The sequence below is a fragment of the Agelaius phoeniceus genome, chromosome 2 (assembly GCF_051311805.1).
Source record: "Agelaius phoeniceus isolate bAgePho1 chromosome 2, bAgePho1.hap1, whole genome shotgun sequence".
Classification (NCBI taxonomy): Eukaryota; Metazoa; Chordata; class Aves; order Passeriformes; family Icteridae; genus Agelaius; species Agelaius phoeniceus.
The window spans coordinates 61,841,482-61,857,287 of NC_135266.1; the positions used below are offsets into that span (position 1 = coordinate 61,841,482).

General features: G+C 40.3%; 1 protein-coding gene across 6 annotated transcripts in view; it reads right to left on the minus strand.

Annotated features, from left to right (window-relative positions):
* The window catches only part of ENOX1 (ecto-NOX disulfide-thiol exchanger 1), a 358,181-nt gene that overhangs the window by 282,600 nt on the left and 59,775 nt on the right, over positions 1 to 15,806 (minus strand). For all 6 annotated transcript variants that reach the window (XM_077173669.1, XM_077173673.1, XM_077173668.1 and 3 more), the window contains exon 2: positions 1,302 to 1,378. The gene's annotated coding sequence lies outside the window, so the exon portion shown is untranslated. The remainder of the gene's footprint in view (positions 1 to 1,301; positions 1,379 to 15,806) is intronic.

A 15,806-nucleotide genomic window follows, 5' to 3' on the forward strand; every position in this document is an offset into this window, starting at 1 on the left:
CGCTATGATTTTTTTCACTGAAACTCCTCCTTGTGTAAGGTCTCACTACAGCTAATACCTCCAGAGACTGCAAATGAATTAAAAAGAGGAGAAAACATAGAAAAGCAAAACAAGAAAGCAAAGTAGAAAACAAAGCGGAAGAAATGAGAGTGAAGAAATGTATCACAAAAGGGAGCAGTAAGGGCACACCAATAGATATGAGAAATATCAGGAAAACAAACATCGGAAACATTGATCTTTTGCACACACTCTGAAAGGATAATTAGACATCCCATGGGATCCTCTGACAGGCCTGGACACAGGTCTGAAAATCCAGAAGCTCTAGCAGTAGGACATTAGGTGATCCAGGCAGGTACCTGACCCCATGCATAAATTGGAGACCACCGTTCTTCTCCAGCTTTTGCTAAATATCTTGGGGCCTACAGGTGAAGCATGCTATGAAGATATTTTGCATTTAAATTCTTACAGAATAAGCAAGTTAGTGCAAAAATCCATTTTTGTGAATTTCATGCATAAGCATTTAACCTCTCCTCATTTTTAAATCTCTTCAAAGTTTCTCACACAGATCAAGGTAAGTCCAGCTGTTACATCCAGTATTCAAGAAACCTTTCACTGCTTCAAACTGAAATGAATCTCAAAAGAATTGCCTAGGTCTATGAACTCTTTCAAAAGAATAAGAACTTCTAAATCTTCTCTCATTTAACTTTCTCCATTGCTAGGAGTTCAGTAGAGCTTCAAGAACCATAAAGTGTGATCTGACTTTTAAAAAAGAAATCACCTGGAAATTGCTTTGTTATATGCAAGAATGTATTTCTGAAATTGCCTGAATATTTTCTGTAAATGATTGAAGTAACATGTGAGCATCACTGAAACACCTAAGAAGAAAATTTCCAGGAACTTCAATGTACCCAAGTTTTCAACCTTTATGGTCATTTCCTTCCCATCTTTAGTTACATTCACACCTTTATGACCTTCAACAGTTGCAAAAAAGCCCCAAAGGCAACACAGCTGTAAAACTTCTTACTTGCTTGTTGAGACTCACCTTTTTGTTCACTCTGAAGTTTGTGGGTTTGGCTAAACATTAATCTCTGAGCAACTGTGAACATCATACCCTTCCAAATTTCTGTCCTACAATAACCATGTGTTATTGAAAATTCAGCCTGCAAAGATCCATCACAGTGTCCTGTTCACAGCAACTGAGATTTATCAAGAGCTGTAAGAAGCTCAGAATTAAACTGTCAACAAAACTCACACAGTCCAAACCATCCAACACAAAGCATTAATGTATCCATTACACATACCTATTTATTGCAGATACTTTCCCAGTTTCAAGAAGCATATAATCTTGAAGAACTGCTTCAAGTTCAGAATCCAAGATCTGATAAAAAAGATTATATATTTTTAAAGTCATTAAAAGTATATGGCTTAAGTATATTAAATGAAAAAAAAAAAATATATTGTGCAAAATTACTACTTAGAAATGAGCCCATAAGCCAGTCCTTCTGAAGCTGTGCATCACCTGAGACATGTTGTGGGTGATAACAATGATGGTATGGTAATTTATAGCACATTACATTTAAGGTATGCAATATTGTAAAGATTCTTAAGCAATTTCTACACATGAGTTCAAAATTAGTAGAAAACATTAAAAAAATCCCAAAATTTTCAAATAGTAATTTTGCTACAATCACTTGCAATGAAAAAACAAACACAACATATTGAATGTGAAAAAATGCCAGTGGCATATCAGAAAATATAAATGATTTAGGAAACCACAAGCATCCTTATGTGCATTTAAGGAGTATTTTGCCTTTAGCTTGCAGCAGAACAGTGACATGAATAGGGAAACCACATGAAAAATCAAGGGTATCCTTAAGTGCATTATTTCTTTAATGTTCAGAAATGCTGAACATGGCATTTCTGTTACAGGTGTGAAATTATGGATGTACATCCTTGTAAGGATACATATAACACCTAATCACAATTAGTCCCAGAGTCTCTGTAAATTTTCCTGGTGATTCTCACACAGTGACCCTGAGCATAATGCATTTATTAAAACTGATGTGCTTAACAAAGCAAAAAGGAAGAAGATGCAGCAGTAGAAAGAAACAGGCTCAGTAGACTAAGGAAAGACACAAAGGAGAAAAGAAAAAGAAAAGGAAAAATGGGAAGAAAGTTCATGCATTCAAATACTCTTGGTCTGATCTCTGTTCTGCATAATCACCATCATTAGTACATGCTCTATTGAGTATTTTGGTGGCACTATTGGCAACTTTGCATTCTGCAACAAGAAACACCATTTCACACAGGACTTCCACACAGGCACAGCTCTTAAAGATAATTAAGAGCCCGTATTAAAAGAAGTTTGTCTCTTTTCTTTCCACAGAGTTTTTCCTGAGCTTTGCACAGCAGCTGTGCTACTGGTACCTACCACATGATTCCCAGTGAAGGCAAAGAGAATCAGCTATAGAATTGTCTACGCCCACTATGCATCAATGGTCACCGGCTGGGAGCACCTATGTGTCCCAGCTGAAGAGCAGACATTTGCTTCTCCAAAGGATCAGCCCACCCAAGGAGTCCTGGACTCCCTCTGTTCCCTTCTGTGAGCTGGTAATTTTCAAGCAGAGAGATGAAATGTAAATATCAGCATGGATAATTATTTCACTGCTCATTTTTTGCAAGATAATCAGACAGAAAGATAAGACTCGCTCTGAGGAACAGAAGCAGTAGAAATTTTTATCCAGCAACAGCATGAAAGATTCTGCCAATTCTTCTTACAAAAGCAACAATTCGCTGATTTGTAGCTGCTGCCTACTTTCATGTGCAAGAACAACAGAAATCCCTCACTGGTCTTCTCTACATATTTTCAGGCAATCACTGCAAGCATGACAATTCTAGGATTATTTATTCTATGCACTGTGTAGCCATTCCTGCTGTTGATGTCAGCTGCAGACAAGCCAGGCTCAGAAGCTCAGATTCAATCACACAAGCACGAGTAACATCACTACATCTCCACCCTTTGCACCTCCTACTCAATTCCCCAAAAGAGATTTCCACAATAATGCATAATCACAAAGAGAATGTCATTAAAGTGAATCTCAGCAAAATACCTCCTCTAAAATGAGCGGGAGCTACTTATTAGATAATGCCAATAAAAATCTGCAAGAGCAGAAGGCGGTCAAAGTTTACCCTTTATTTTCTACAGTAACGTCCTTGCTTTTTTCTACTTCCTAATCAGTTAGCCTTGCAACAACTTTTTCCACATAGAATCACAGAAAATCTCCAGATGGAAGACACCCAAGAATCACTGAGTCCAGCTCTCTGCTCCTTGCAGGACTACCTAAAACTAGGCCAAATGACTGTGAGCATTGTCCAGACACTCCTTGGATTCTGACAAGCTTGATGCCATGACTATTTCCTTGGGGAGCCTGCTCCAGTGACTGACTACACACCCAGTGAAGCACCTTTTCATAATGCCCAGTCTGAACTTCCCTGCAACTTCATTCCACGTCCTTGAGTCCTGTTACTGGTCCCCAGGGAGATGAGATCAGCACCTCCACCTCTGCTGGCCTCTCCTGAGGCACCCCCTAAGCTACGTTTTGCCTCTCATTTATTCCTTTCATTTCTTACCCAATTTATGACTGCTCATTTTACCTTCACTTGCGAGGCCTCTGCAGTTGACAATAAGCACTCATCTCACCACATCTTGACAGGAATTACCACCCATCGGACGTAGCACGTTAACCACCTAAATATAGGCTGTTCCCTGGCTGAAACATCTTCAGCAAAGTGACCTTGACAATAAGTAGAGATTCCAGGGACTGAACTGTCAGGTCCTGCAAAACTTGTGTCATAAAGGTAACCTTCAAACTGACCAGGTGCAAAACCCTACTAATTCGAGAATGCATGAAATTATATTTCTCACAGACACATTTCACAGGATTGTTGACCTGGGAATTTCTTATGACATATTTACAGAGAAATGTTATGAATTATTGCATGGCTGAGATAACTCTGTGACAGAATGTTTGCAACCAAATATAAGAACAATTGTGTGTTAAGTACAAGCACACAATTTGCTGTGCATAATATTAGCAGGGTTTATTTTAGAATTGACCACCCACCTGACTGTTCCAAAAAACCTCCTGGAGTTGCTACAAGATGCCAGAGAAAGTTTTCACTTGTAGCAGACTTTCTGTCTTTAATAACACCAGCTGTCGCTTTTAGAAACACATTATGCCCTTCACATATTATCTCATATTCCGCAAACACCAAAAAACCCCAAACTCTCCCACAGTTATTAACATCTGCTTCACTTACTGATTCTGACAATCTGAAGGACAAAGGCATGATTTAACAGATTGCTCCACATAAAGCAGCTATGCAGTCCACAGAAGGATTCATCAAATGCCCCTGTCAGAGAGCTTTACAAAGCGCAGCTTAATGAACGTATGCAAATTGCTATAATATATAAAATGCCTGATACCACTTCAACAAGCAACATGTCTATGAAATCTATGGAGAATGGTAAGAGAGATCAATCTAATTTGTCTTTGAAATAAAGTGATTGGGTTTCCTCCAGATAATTTCAATTTTTTTTTTTTCTTTAATGCCCTGAAGCGCACATTACATACAAAGAACTACTGCTTTAGGCACTGGAAGATGTGATTATTCAACAGAAAAAACATGCAGCAAGAGACAAACTGGAAGCTCGCTGGTACTCTTCAATATTTTCCTTCAATGTTTTGACATGCTGGCACTTTTAAAAAATTGGTTTTTCCAAGCCTTGTTGCATTTAAACAGCCCCTATTTTTTTCTGGTGTTGCTTGATGTGAGGTTGAAGCCTGAGTGCAAGTCAGGCTGATATTTACAGCATGAGGAAATGCTCAGATATGAAAGTGCACCAGAAAACAACATGCATCGAGGATGATTGCTGCTGCTGCTGCTGTTTTCAACATTATTGATCTAGAAATCTGGTCTTTTTTTTTTTTCCATCAAGATAAGGAAAGAATAGCTTATGAGCAAAAAATATTTTTGATGGAAAAAAATCAACATTTTCTAGAGCTTTATCCCTCCTGAGAACTGAAAGCTCTTTTCACCAACTGACTTGAAAAAAGAACGTATAAAAATACCCTTGTGTTTTGTCAAAGAAGCTAAAACCCACAATCACCCTTTAAGAAGTTTATAGAAAAACAGACAGAATGTCTCTAATTTTTTTTTTTTTTACTTTGGAAAAACGACACATGAAAAAGAACATGGCACAGTACGTGTGCATCAGAAACTAGAGGGTGCAAAGTTCCTGGATCTTGGCTTTACCACTTACATTGAAGGGCAGGCAGGTGTGAAAGAGAAAGAAGACTGTGAAGTACCACAATTATCTTCTTGTATCTCATGCTGGGACCATAAAAGGAAAAGGAACACTAGGTAACACTTTCTCAGGCGGTTCTTGGTTATGTTAGGAGAATTCCCAGGGTAGTATTTGAACAGATAAACAGTCTCAACTCTTACTTTATGTCACAGTATGATAGAATCACTCAGGTTATAAAGACCTCTGACATCATCGAGGTCAACCATTAACTCTGCACTGTCAAGGCCACCCCTAAATCATGTGCCTAAGCACCACATCTACATGACTCCTAAACACTCCCAGGGCTGGTGACCCAACCACTTCCCTGGGCAGCTTATACCAATGCCTGACCATCCTTTTGCTGAAGAATTTTTCCTCATATCCAATCTAAACTTTCCCTGGCACAACCTGAGGCCATTTCCTCTCATTTTATTGCTTGCAACCAGGGAGAGGAGACTGGCTCCCACCAGTTTGCAACTTCCTTTCAAGTAGAGAGGGGTAAGGTCCTCCTAGGCCTCCTTTTCTTGAGGCTAAACAACTTCAGTTTCCTCGGCCTCTCCTCACAAGGCTTGTGCACTAGGTCCTTCGTGCATTAGATGATTCTTGTTAAAACAGAAGTAATTGCTGTTACTGTCAAAGCTAGACACAAATTTTGCTCAGTGCCGTAGGCAAAATGACCAAGATGAGCAGTACTTGGTGCAGGATTCTCAAATCTCTCTATCATGGGACCACATTTTCTGCACTGAGAATTAACTAAATTGTAAAATAAGAGTCCAAGTTGGAATACCATGTCAGAAATGTATTGTGATCTCCTCATTTTAAAGGCACTAACTTGTAAAATCCTTTCCATTCTGTTACACTAAATATTCAGTATGTGCCAGGCACCGTGTAAAAAGCTTTTATTTCTGTGCAAATGAATATACATTAGAGTGAGTGTTTATAACATTTTTCTAGCTTTGGGTTTATATAACTGACAATTAAGGGGTGATATCTTTAACACAATGTATCACTTCTACATGCCAGTATCACTTCTAGATGCCAGTTAGCAATATTTAACAAAGCAGGCAGTTTTCATTTTTATGTCTTTTGTTTTCATATTCAGACTTGGTCCTCCAGCTTTGCATTCAGTCAAACACTAAAATCAGGGAATAAATGAACATGACAAGCCTTCCTTTATTCTACCTCATTTCTCAAAATAACTCTTTCAGCTTCCATCATTACCATCCCTATTTTAAATTTGTTCTTTTTAACATAAATCTACAAGTACAGAAAAATCTCTCCCTTTTTGACTGTGCATCAAGGCCAACAGATTCACAGCTGATATAGGTAATAAAGGCAAATTAAAGAAGTTCCATGTCACACCTCCTCTCTTATCTCCTGAACCTATATAAAATTATACTAATTATCATAAGTAAAATTAAACATTCTAACTTTTCCCTGAAACAGAGAGAAAATTATTATTCTTGGGAGTCAATCTTCTTATAGCTCCCTTAAGATGTAGATTTCAGGATTGTGGTGGTTTGACAGGAAATGTGTTTTTTGGAATGCTGTGTTTGGGCCAATGGATATTCAGATTTTAATATTGGCATCTAACCTGGCCATTAGGACACGGATCTGCCTCTGAGAACACGGGGTTAAAAGCAGAACTCTCCCCTGGCAGGGTCCTTTTGGGTTCCGGTGAGGAAAGAGTTCGGGTCTCTCCCCCGGCCCAGCTGCTGCTGCTGGGCGGGGCAGGGGAGCCATGCGGCCGGGTGAGGTAGGCCGAGGCCTGGACCCAGAGGGGAGGTGAAGAGGGCCCCGAGGATGGAAGGGTGGGAGAAACACCAGGAGGCATCGGGCAGCCCCCCCAAGAGAGAGAGAGTACAGCCTGTGCCTGAGACTGTAACCTTGAAACTGGATAAACATAGGGCTGTGCTGGCAGCACGGCTGGGAAGGAGAAGAAGGGGGGGGGGGTTCAGCCGGCCACTTGTAGGAGCTTTTAACCCCTTTTCGGAGAATGAGAACTTTCTAGAACATTGACCTCTCCTAGAAGATAGAGTGGAAGATGAGGAAGGAATGTGCAAGTGTGAGAGAGGTCTGGGTGAGTGAGAGATAGTAGAAGAATAGAGAAGAATCCTAGTGGGAAGAGATGATGGAGTGGCTTTTGCTGGACTCTTTTTGTACAGCCATGGACAGAACCATGTTCCTTGTGATACAGAGACTGCATCTAGGGGGAGGCAATGGCCACAGAACCAAGAGGGTTCAGTGTTGGTGCCCCTCGGCCCCAGGGGGTGAAAAAATATGGGGGGGACAGGTGTCCCAAAGGAGAGGTTGTGGGGACAGGTGTCCCAAAGGTGAGACTGTGCCTTTTTTGGATCGGGACAGAGCATCCTTAAAAAGACAACCCTAGAAGCAGCTCTGGTCCGTGTTCAGTGGTGAGAGCACTGGACATGAAAAGGAAGAAGTCACCACGGCAGATGTACTCCGGGCGGTGCCACGAGTGACACGGAAACACACGAGGCTTCAGCTGTGTTTCCAGGGGAAGCCCATGGTACAAGAAGGACTCCTCTCCTCTTGATGAACTGAGGGTTGATTGTTTGAAGGGTGGTTCTGGACTAAGAGTTGGTGATTTGAGGAACAAATGTATTGTGTTGGAAATTTGGTGGGGGGAGGAGGAAATGTATTTGTAAGGTTTTCATTTTCCCTGTGTGTGTTCCTTTTATCTATAGTTGTAGTGTAGTTAATAAAGTTTTGTTTTCTTTCCTAAGTAGGAGCCTGCTTTGCTTATTCCTGGTCACATCTCACAGCAGAAACCAGGGAGAGGGTATCCTCATGGGGGCACTGGCATTGTGCCAGTGTCAAACCATGACAAGGGTACAAAAAGAGCCTCTAATACAGACTCCAGATTCAGTTTAGGACAACAGCTTCAATGAATTATATTAACGTGTAGACCATCAACAAAATTACAGTCACACTTTGTACAATAGAGTGTGCTACATGATAATGCACAAAAACATTTCTTTAACCTGTTACTTTGTGGTGGTTTTTCAGGATTCTTTTCTTCAGAAACAGCAGCATTTACAATCAGGATGTACTGCTTTAACAAAATAGGTGAGAAGCAGAGCCAGTCCACCCTGTCCCACATCCCTATCCACTGACAGATTCCTGCCATCCACTGCAGTGAGGATATTAACCCATCACTGTTATGGACAAACTACACATGCTGGACAGCAGCATAATCAGTAACAGCAAATGGTTCTGGGATATCCTGAACTGACCGTGAAGTAGGTGAGAAAGTGCATTCCTAAATTTGATAAGCTCCTTGGCAAGCTAGTACAAACCCATGTTCCCTGTTAAAAAAAGAAAAATGAGAAGAATAAAAAAAGTTTGTTAGATTTCAGACCTTTTTCTACTCAAAGAAAGTGAATTTCCAGTGGCTGAAAATGCCCTCTTTCCCTGAGCTGTGGGAAAATGCAAGAAAGGACTCAACCGCTCTGAAGTATGTCTCAAAAGTAGCAGCCTAAGACTCCCAACCTGAAATATTTCTGTGGAACTATTGAGCAATATTAATCAATATTTCTGAAGAGAAGGGTCCCCACCTGCCCTGACAAAGGCAGGGGAGGCACACAACACAGCCACTGCTTTTGGTTTGACAATACAGAGCCTAAGCCACCTTCCTCCATCTCTACAGAGTGTCTGAGATACAAAGAAATGTGCTGCTGTCACTGCAGTCTAGAGGTTGGAATAGAAATTTCATAAGAAGATACATACCTTTTGGGGTTTTTTGTTCTAAAAACAAGGCAGAAGTACTGCATTCTTCAAACCAGAGAAAGACTGGCTGAACAGCTGAATACAACAGAAGCAACAAATCTCTAACCCTTTACCTTTCTAATTAAAGTGACAACTCTTGGAAACCCCTGTTCAAATCATCATAAGGAATGTAAAAAAGAGTTCCAGTAAGTTCAATACAGGTAATATTTTTTACAAGACTTATGAGGATAACATGGGTAAATTCAGTATGACCATGACATTTATTTGTCCTGGAAAGTCCTTACACATTAGAAAAATAACATCTGAAGATTATGATACCCCATTCCTGCATAAAAAGAGGAATCACTCAGAAATATTCACCAGTAACATCCTGTCTTAGAAACCACAGGTAGGTCAAAAAATCCATAAGAGGAACAAGAGAACCATCAAATCCTCCTTGAAACAGACACCTATTATAATGGGGGCCAGATGCAATTCAGAGTTGTCTGCTTACGTTACTTTAAAGAAGAAAATTATAATATTCCCTTCTGTCACAGAACCAGCACAGAAGACGGAGCTGTGAAGAGGAGCAAGATCAAACAACTCGAGAGGAGTTTAGGAAGTCTTCCTAAGCAGTTGCTCATGTCTACTGTAAGAAAAGGAGGCCAGGCACCAAGATGTCATTCTCTGAAAAGTCAGATCCAATGAGGAATAGTTTATCAAGATAAGAATAATTAGCAGACAGGCTAGTGGCAGAATTAGTTCACCATGGTGATGATAAAACAGTATTAGGAAAGCAGGGCAATTTTAAAAAAGGCAGCTAAAAATACCTGCCTAGTTCACACTTCTCCAAGTTCTTCTCATCTCCAGCATGCTGATGCTTCAAAGTTAGCTGTCCCAACAGACAGCCCTGTACTGTCTGCCAGTGTCACGATGACTTATAGCATGCTGTGGTAGGCTTGCAGTCTCTGAGGATTTCTGAGGATTGCGTGTCTCTGTGAATGATGAGGATAGCTGCACTTTGTTCCAGTTACTGTGAATTAGGAGCAGAACCCATTGACTAGCAAGCTTTCAGCACAGGCTCCAGCTGGGAAAAGGCTGGGCACAGTGTTTGGGCCGCAGTATTGAAGGAATACACTTCTCAGAAGGATGAGCTGGGTCTTGGCCAGGTTTCTGTTCCTGCTTTGCCCAGGAGGACTGATGACACAGTATCTTTTCCACAGAGACACATGCACTCCATACAGGCCCTTCCTAGCATCACCAACAACAGACCAAGACCAGAGTCCCATATGTTTTTCAAGAAGAGACATCCCACTCCAAGGGTCTGGCAACAGCAAGGAAATTCTTATACTGACCTTGGACTGCAGTCTTCTGTCCTCTGTTAACAACCAGCAGAAGCCACTAGCCATTGCATTAAACATGAAATAAATGATAGTGCAGGCACATGAGCAGTGGCCAGTCTCCTTTTTTAGCCCTTTTGGTAACACTATGACTTCATATTGCATACCTGGCTGGTTTTTTTTCAATCTCAGTAAATGCTTCTACATATTCTCATAAAAACTTTGCTAAATTTACCAAATTCTCTCTTCAAGTTTTGTTTTTCTTCTCAACTAGTGCACTTGGAGTTTTTTCCACAACTTTACCCTCTTGGGATGTTTGAAAAATTTCTGTTAATGTTCAGTCTAAATTCATTCAGGACTAATTAATAAATGTATTATCTTGAGCAGTTATTATTCCTCAGTTTCAACATCTCCTTCTCTGGTGTTTGCCCTACAAAGGAATTTAGTACAAAGGTTTAATTTCCTGGACATTATATACAAGTTATTAGGAGTGGAGGCTTAGCATATTTTGTCAGAAAGTCTGACAGAAGGTAACCAATCACAGGGAAAATGTATTAAACTTTTTTTCTTTTAACTAATAAACAAAAAGCAGATGCTGATTTCTTTTCCTAGTTACTCCAGTATAAACCAGGAATGGTTGGACCTGTATGGAGAGCAATCCATAACCTGTGGCTAGAGGTAAGAACTGCATCTGAGCAGGCATCTACCCAGGGCTGCAGTGAGGACTGTGAGCTCTAAGCTGTCAGCAGAGAAGAAATACCTGATAGAGAAGGGAAGAGCGATTGGCATCTGTCAGGTAAGAACCATTTTGTAGAGGCCTTCAAAAATGAAAGGCATTGATCACAGATTTCCTTCAGTCCAAAGAAACTTGAAAACCAATAAATCTGGCATCTAGACTCATACTCTGGGTAAATGCTACACCTACCTCAGTTCAGATTAGACACAGAGAAGAGGGTGGGAGGGTGACTGCTTTCTGGAGCAGGCTCCCCAGGGATGTGGTTACAACAGTGAGCCTGTCAGAGCTCAAGGCACATCTGGATGATGCTCTGAGTGACATGGTTTAGTTTTAGGCTGTCCTGCAAGGAGCAGGGAGTTGTGCTCGATGATCCGTAGGAGTGCCTTTCAACTGGAGTTATTCTGTGATTCTATGCCTATGCAAAAGGCAGTTTCATCCATCCTATTATTCTCATTCCTGTGTGTTGAATTCAATGCCATTCAATTGTGTTAGGAATGGTCTCAGGACACACAGTGCATCAAACATCTGCTGCAACATCTGCTGCATCAACAAACATCTGTTTTGAAGCTGAGGTGGCATTGACATGGCCAACACTGACTCTTCTCACTTCTTGAACCACAGTATCCAAACATCCACACACCCTATATTTAACTACCCAAGGAAGTCAGGTCCAGGACAGAGACCAATACATACCTCTAATGCTCAATTCCTCTCATCCTAAATGTGGATACCTAAAACAGCTTAGATTAATTGCATGCAGCTATAAGGTCCAATGATCATAAAGGAATCTAGGGAAAGTAGCTTTGCTGTAGGCACTTATGCTGTAGATAAGAAAGTTGAGACAAATCTTATGACTGAAGTCTGCCTCAGGAGAGCTGGCATTCAGACAGATCTGAAGGCACAAACACTGGTTCAAAGGATGGGTTTTCAATGACATCATGATCTAATCTGTAAGTCTTTATTCAGTCCTTCCTTTTCTATTTGAATATTAAATAGAAGAATTTGAGATTTGGTTCAATGATAGCAATAAAAGTCATCAGGAAGGCGGATTTATAGGAAAATATTAAAATAACTAAATATGTATAGCTCGACTAAAGCCACTATTGAAAGGGAAATATGATAATTATCTACCAAGTTCTGAAAGGATACACACACTAAGGATTTTTTTAATAGGGTTTTTCAGGAAAATATAGCTAAGACTAATGTGATTATACCAAGCAAAGTAAAGTTTAGGCTGACAGGGAAAAATTCTTATAATGAAGTATATTCTATTGTATAACAATCTTCCAAAGGAAATTGGCTGAAGTCCAATCACATCACAAAGTCTGTCCACGACTGGACAAAGGCCTGGAGAAGACAATCCTGGTGAAAGATGGACTAGATGACTCAACATCGCTTCTTCATTTTTAAATTCCTACCATTCTGCTGTATTAAATAATCCAGTAAATCAAAGGGAAGAGGGAAATAGGCTTAGCAACAATTGCACAGCTGTTTCTTCTTCGAGGTCTGCAGGCTGCAATCAGTGCAAGATACACTGATTGCACAGAGGGAGGAAACATCTCTATGTGGTCAGAGCACTGTGTTAATTCAGGGCTTCAAAGTTGCATGCCTGATGTCCCCTTTTCCCCCTCTTAATACAATAACATTGCTAGAAGAATCGACCCTGTGTTGTAAATGTATCAATCATGATTTTTGCTGCACCAGCTACTCATAATTGGTTTAAGCTTTCTTGATCTCAGATGCCAACCGGTGTTAAACAAAACACAAAAATACATAGCCTCTGGGCACATATTTCCACTGAAATAATCTTGCCATGTGTTGATCTACAAGGAGTGGGGCAACAATGTTTTCTTAAAGTTGTGGTACTCATTTTTAAAGCCAGGCAATATTTTAATCATTATTTTTGAAGAGGCTTTGACATTTTATAACTAAAACATCTTGCTGAGAGTCTGTGCTAATACAGAGTCTGTTTTCTGTTACAGCTAAGCCACAAGTAACAGAACCCTTCTCAAGGAACGACCATTCAATTTAACTGTGGATTTGATTTCTCTCTCTAGAAAATATTATGTATATATAGAAATTTTATGTATATATACATAAAAATATATTTGTTCTTTCAAGTGTAACACAAGCTCTCCACGACCGACTTCAACTCCGGTTTTCCGGAGTCACACTCTGCAGTCACACTCTGTGATGCTGACCAAACCCATGTATCCACTTCATGGGAGAGGCCTGAGGCTTCAGAGAATCTTGTTAGGATGTATGGCAGGAAACAACTTTCCTAAAAAAAAATTATATGAACATCATCTGAAGAATAAATCTGCATACCATAGGGTTTTTTGTTTTATTTTATTTTTTGTCATGAGGGGTTTTTTGCCTCAAGTGCTCAATTAAGCATACAACAGCAGAGACAAGATTTCTTTTTTTCAAAAGAAGGAATATTAATGGAAATCTGTGTCTGCATAATAAAGCAGTGATCAACAGCTCATAGTTTACACCACTCATTCTGAATTATTCACGTTATTTCTCCCTGATTTCTTTCCCTTTTCCAATGAACTTCCCAAATTAATATTTTCCTACTTTCTTTCCCTTGTCAAAGGAGTTAGGAAAAAGCAAATATTAGAATTTTATCACACACAATCCTTCTAAGTGCTTCTATATCTGAGATTTTTCTTCTCTCCTTTTAAGATAATACTCAACATAAAGCATGAACCACCCTTTACCTGATGCAGCTGCTAATTCCTACTCCTGGAGACGGAGCTACAGCAATTCGGTGGCAGCTGTGACCCTGCAGTCCACCTGCACCTTGCCTCGGTGGAGGGAACCGACTGCTCTTAATGGGTCTGAACTCACACCAAGAGAAAAACCAGCTGCTGCATTCCAGTTCAGAGGGGCTGGGCACACAGGGCTGCTGCATGGGGTCCTAAGAGCAGCCTGGGATGTGCAGATGACAGAAGATAATGAAGGGGAAGGCACCGGGGCCCAAGGACAGCTCTGGGGACTGTGTGGGTGTGGAGTGACCAGGGCAGCAGGCAGGAACAGGAAAAGGAACAGACAGGGAATGGCCATTATGAAGCAGCATTTTATCATCTCCAAATGACCACGAGGCACAAGATACTGCCTACCAGAATACCCCGAGAATTTGATGAACTCATTTTATCCTGCAGCTTTCTCTAGGATAAAATGTCTGGGCAACATGGACAGAGCTCTGTATGTAAATCCAGCAACAAAGTCTCTGCTGCTGCCCTTGGGCTTGTTTTCTCCATGATGTCTATGCAAAGCAAAAACAAAAAACAAATAGCAAGACCTGAATACGATGAGACAGAGGAATGGAAAAGCTGATTAAAGCATTTTCCAAATGCCACACAGAGGAACAGATGAAGGAAGAAGCAGAATGACTCTAGTTTACTGCTGTGCACTTACTGTAACACTCAGCATTAGGTACCAGAAGTTTTTGAGGTCATTGATTCACTGTGCTCACTTTTAGAAAACCAAAACTCATATGAAGCCCTGCCACAAGCTCAGATTATTATACAAAACGTAATGGAAGATTGATAAACTGAATGGGGAGAAAAAACCCCCACAACCAAACAACAATCTCCATTCCCTGCCCCCGCCCACCAAAAAAAAAAAAACCCAAAAGCTCTAATAAACTACTTTATCAACCAACTAAACAAATACCTGCCACACCAAACCACTTTTATCTAACTGAAAAGAGTAACTTGAAGGCTAGAAAAAGCATTTGGAGGCTTGGAATTTTGTATGTTAATCATCCTACTTCAGCGGGATATCTAGAGGACCAGGTGGTGAAATAGGAAGGAAGAAGCTGGACAGAAATAAAAAGCCTGGAACAGTTGTCGTTGTTTTAGGGTAAGCAAAAGGAAATCATCTCAGCTGGAGAAAGTAGGGAAGGCTCCAAATCAAAGGTGCACTTTTCAACTTCAAATTGCTTCCCACTCCCTCACACCCACAGTGCCACAGTGAGAGAAGTCATGGAAAATCAAACTGCATAAAGATTGAGGGGGGGAAAGCTTTCCTTTTTCTTAAAATCTTCCAGTTTGGGAGTCTGAGTTCTGCATTTTAGGATTAAATCACAATCAATAGCACTTCCCTTGCTTTCTTTTGAGATGCACATTTTAACCTACCATCCTGAGGACTCTTTTAAGGTTTTGTTTGGATGGTTTTGAGTTTGGGGGACAATGGAGACAAAAGGGAAAAATCATCTTCACAAAGTATTCACAAATATCTCTGCAGTGTGCCCCAGGAATTGTTAAGGACTACTTTGGCTCTGTGTGTGTAGTGGGTGACACATTCATGTCCTTGTAAAGCCAAAAAACTCTTGGGCCCCCCCTCCACTTTGTAATATTGAGCAAACATAACAATTATAGGGCATTTTCAAATTAGAAACATTTACAAAAGACTACCAAAATTGGCTTGGCATTCTGAATTGGAAGAAGACTATTTGATTACAAATGAGATTCTTAGATAACTACATAGAGAAATCCAGTAAGTTTATATGAATTGATTGTTGCCACAATGTTGAAGTGTCTGTGAGTGCAATTGCATTACCAAATTAAGGCCCAAATTATAAAATTTATTCATGCAGTGCAGGCATATCATATTTTAAAATTGTTCCAATCAGTTAGATAACACT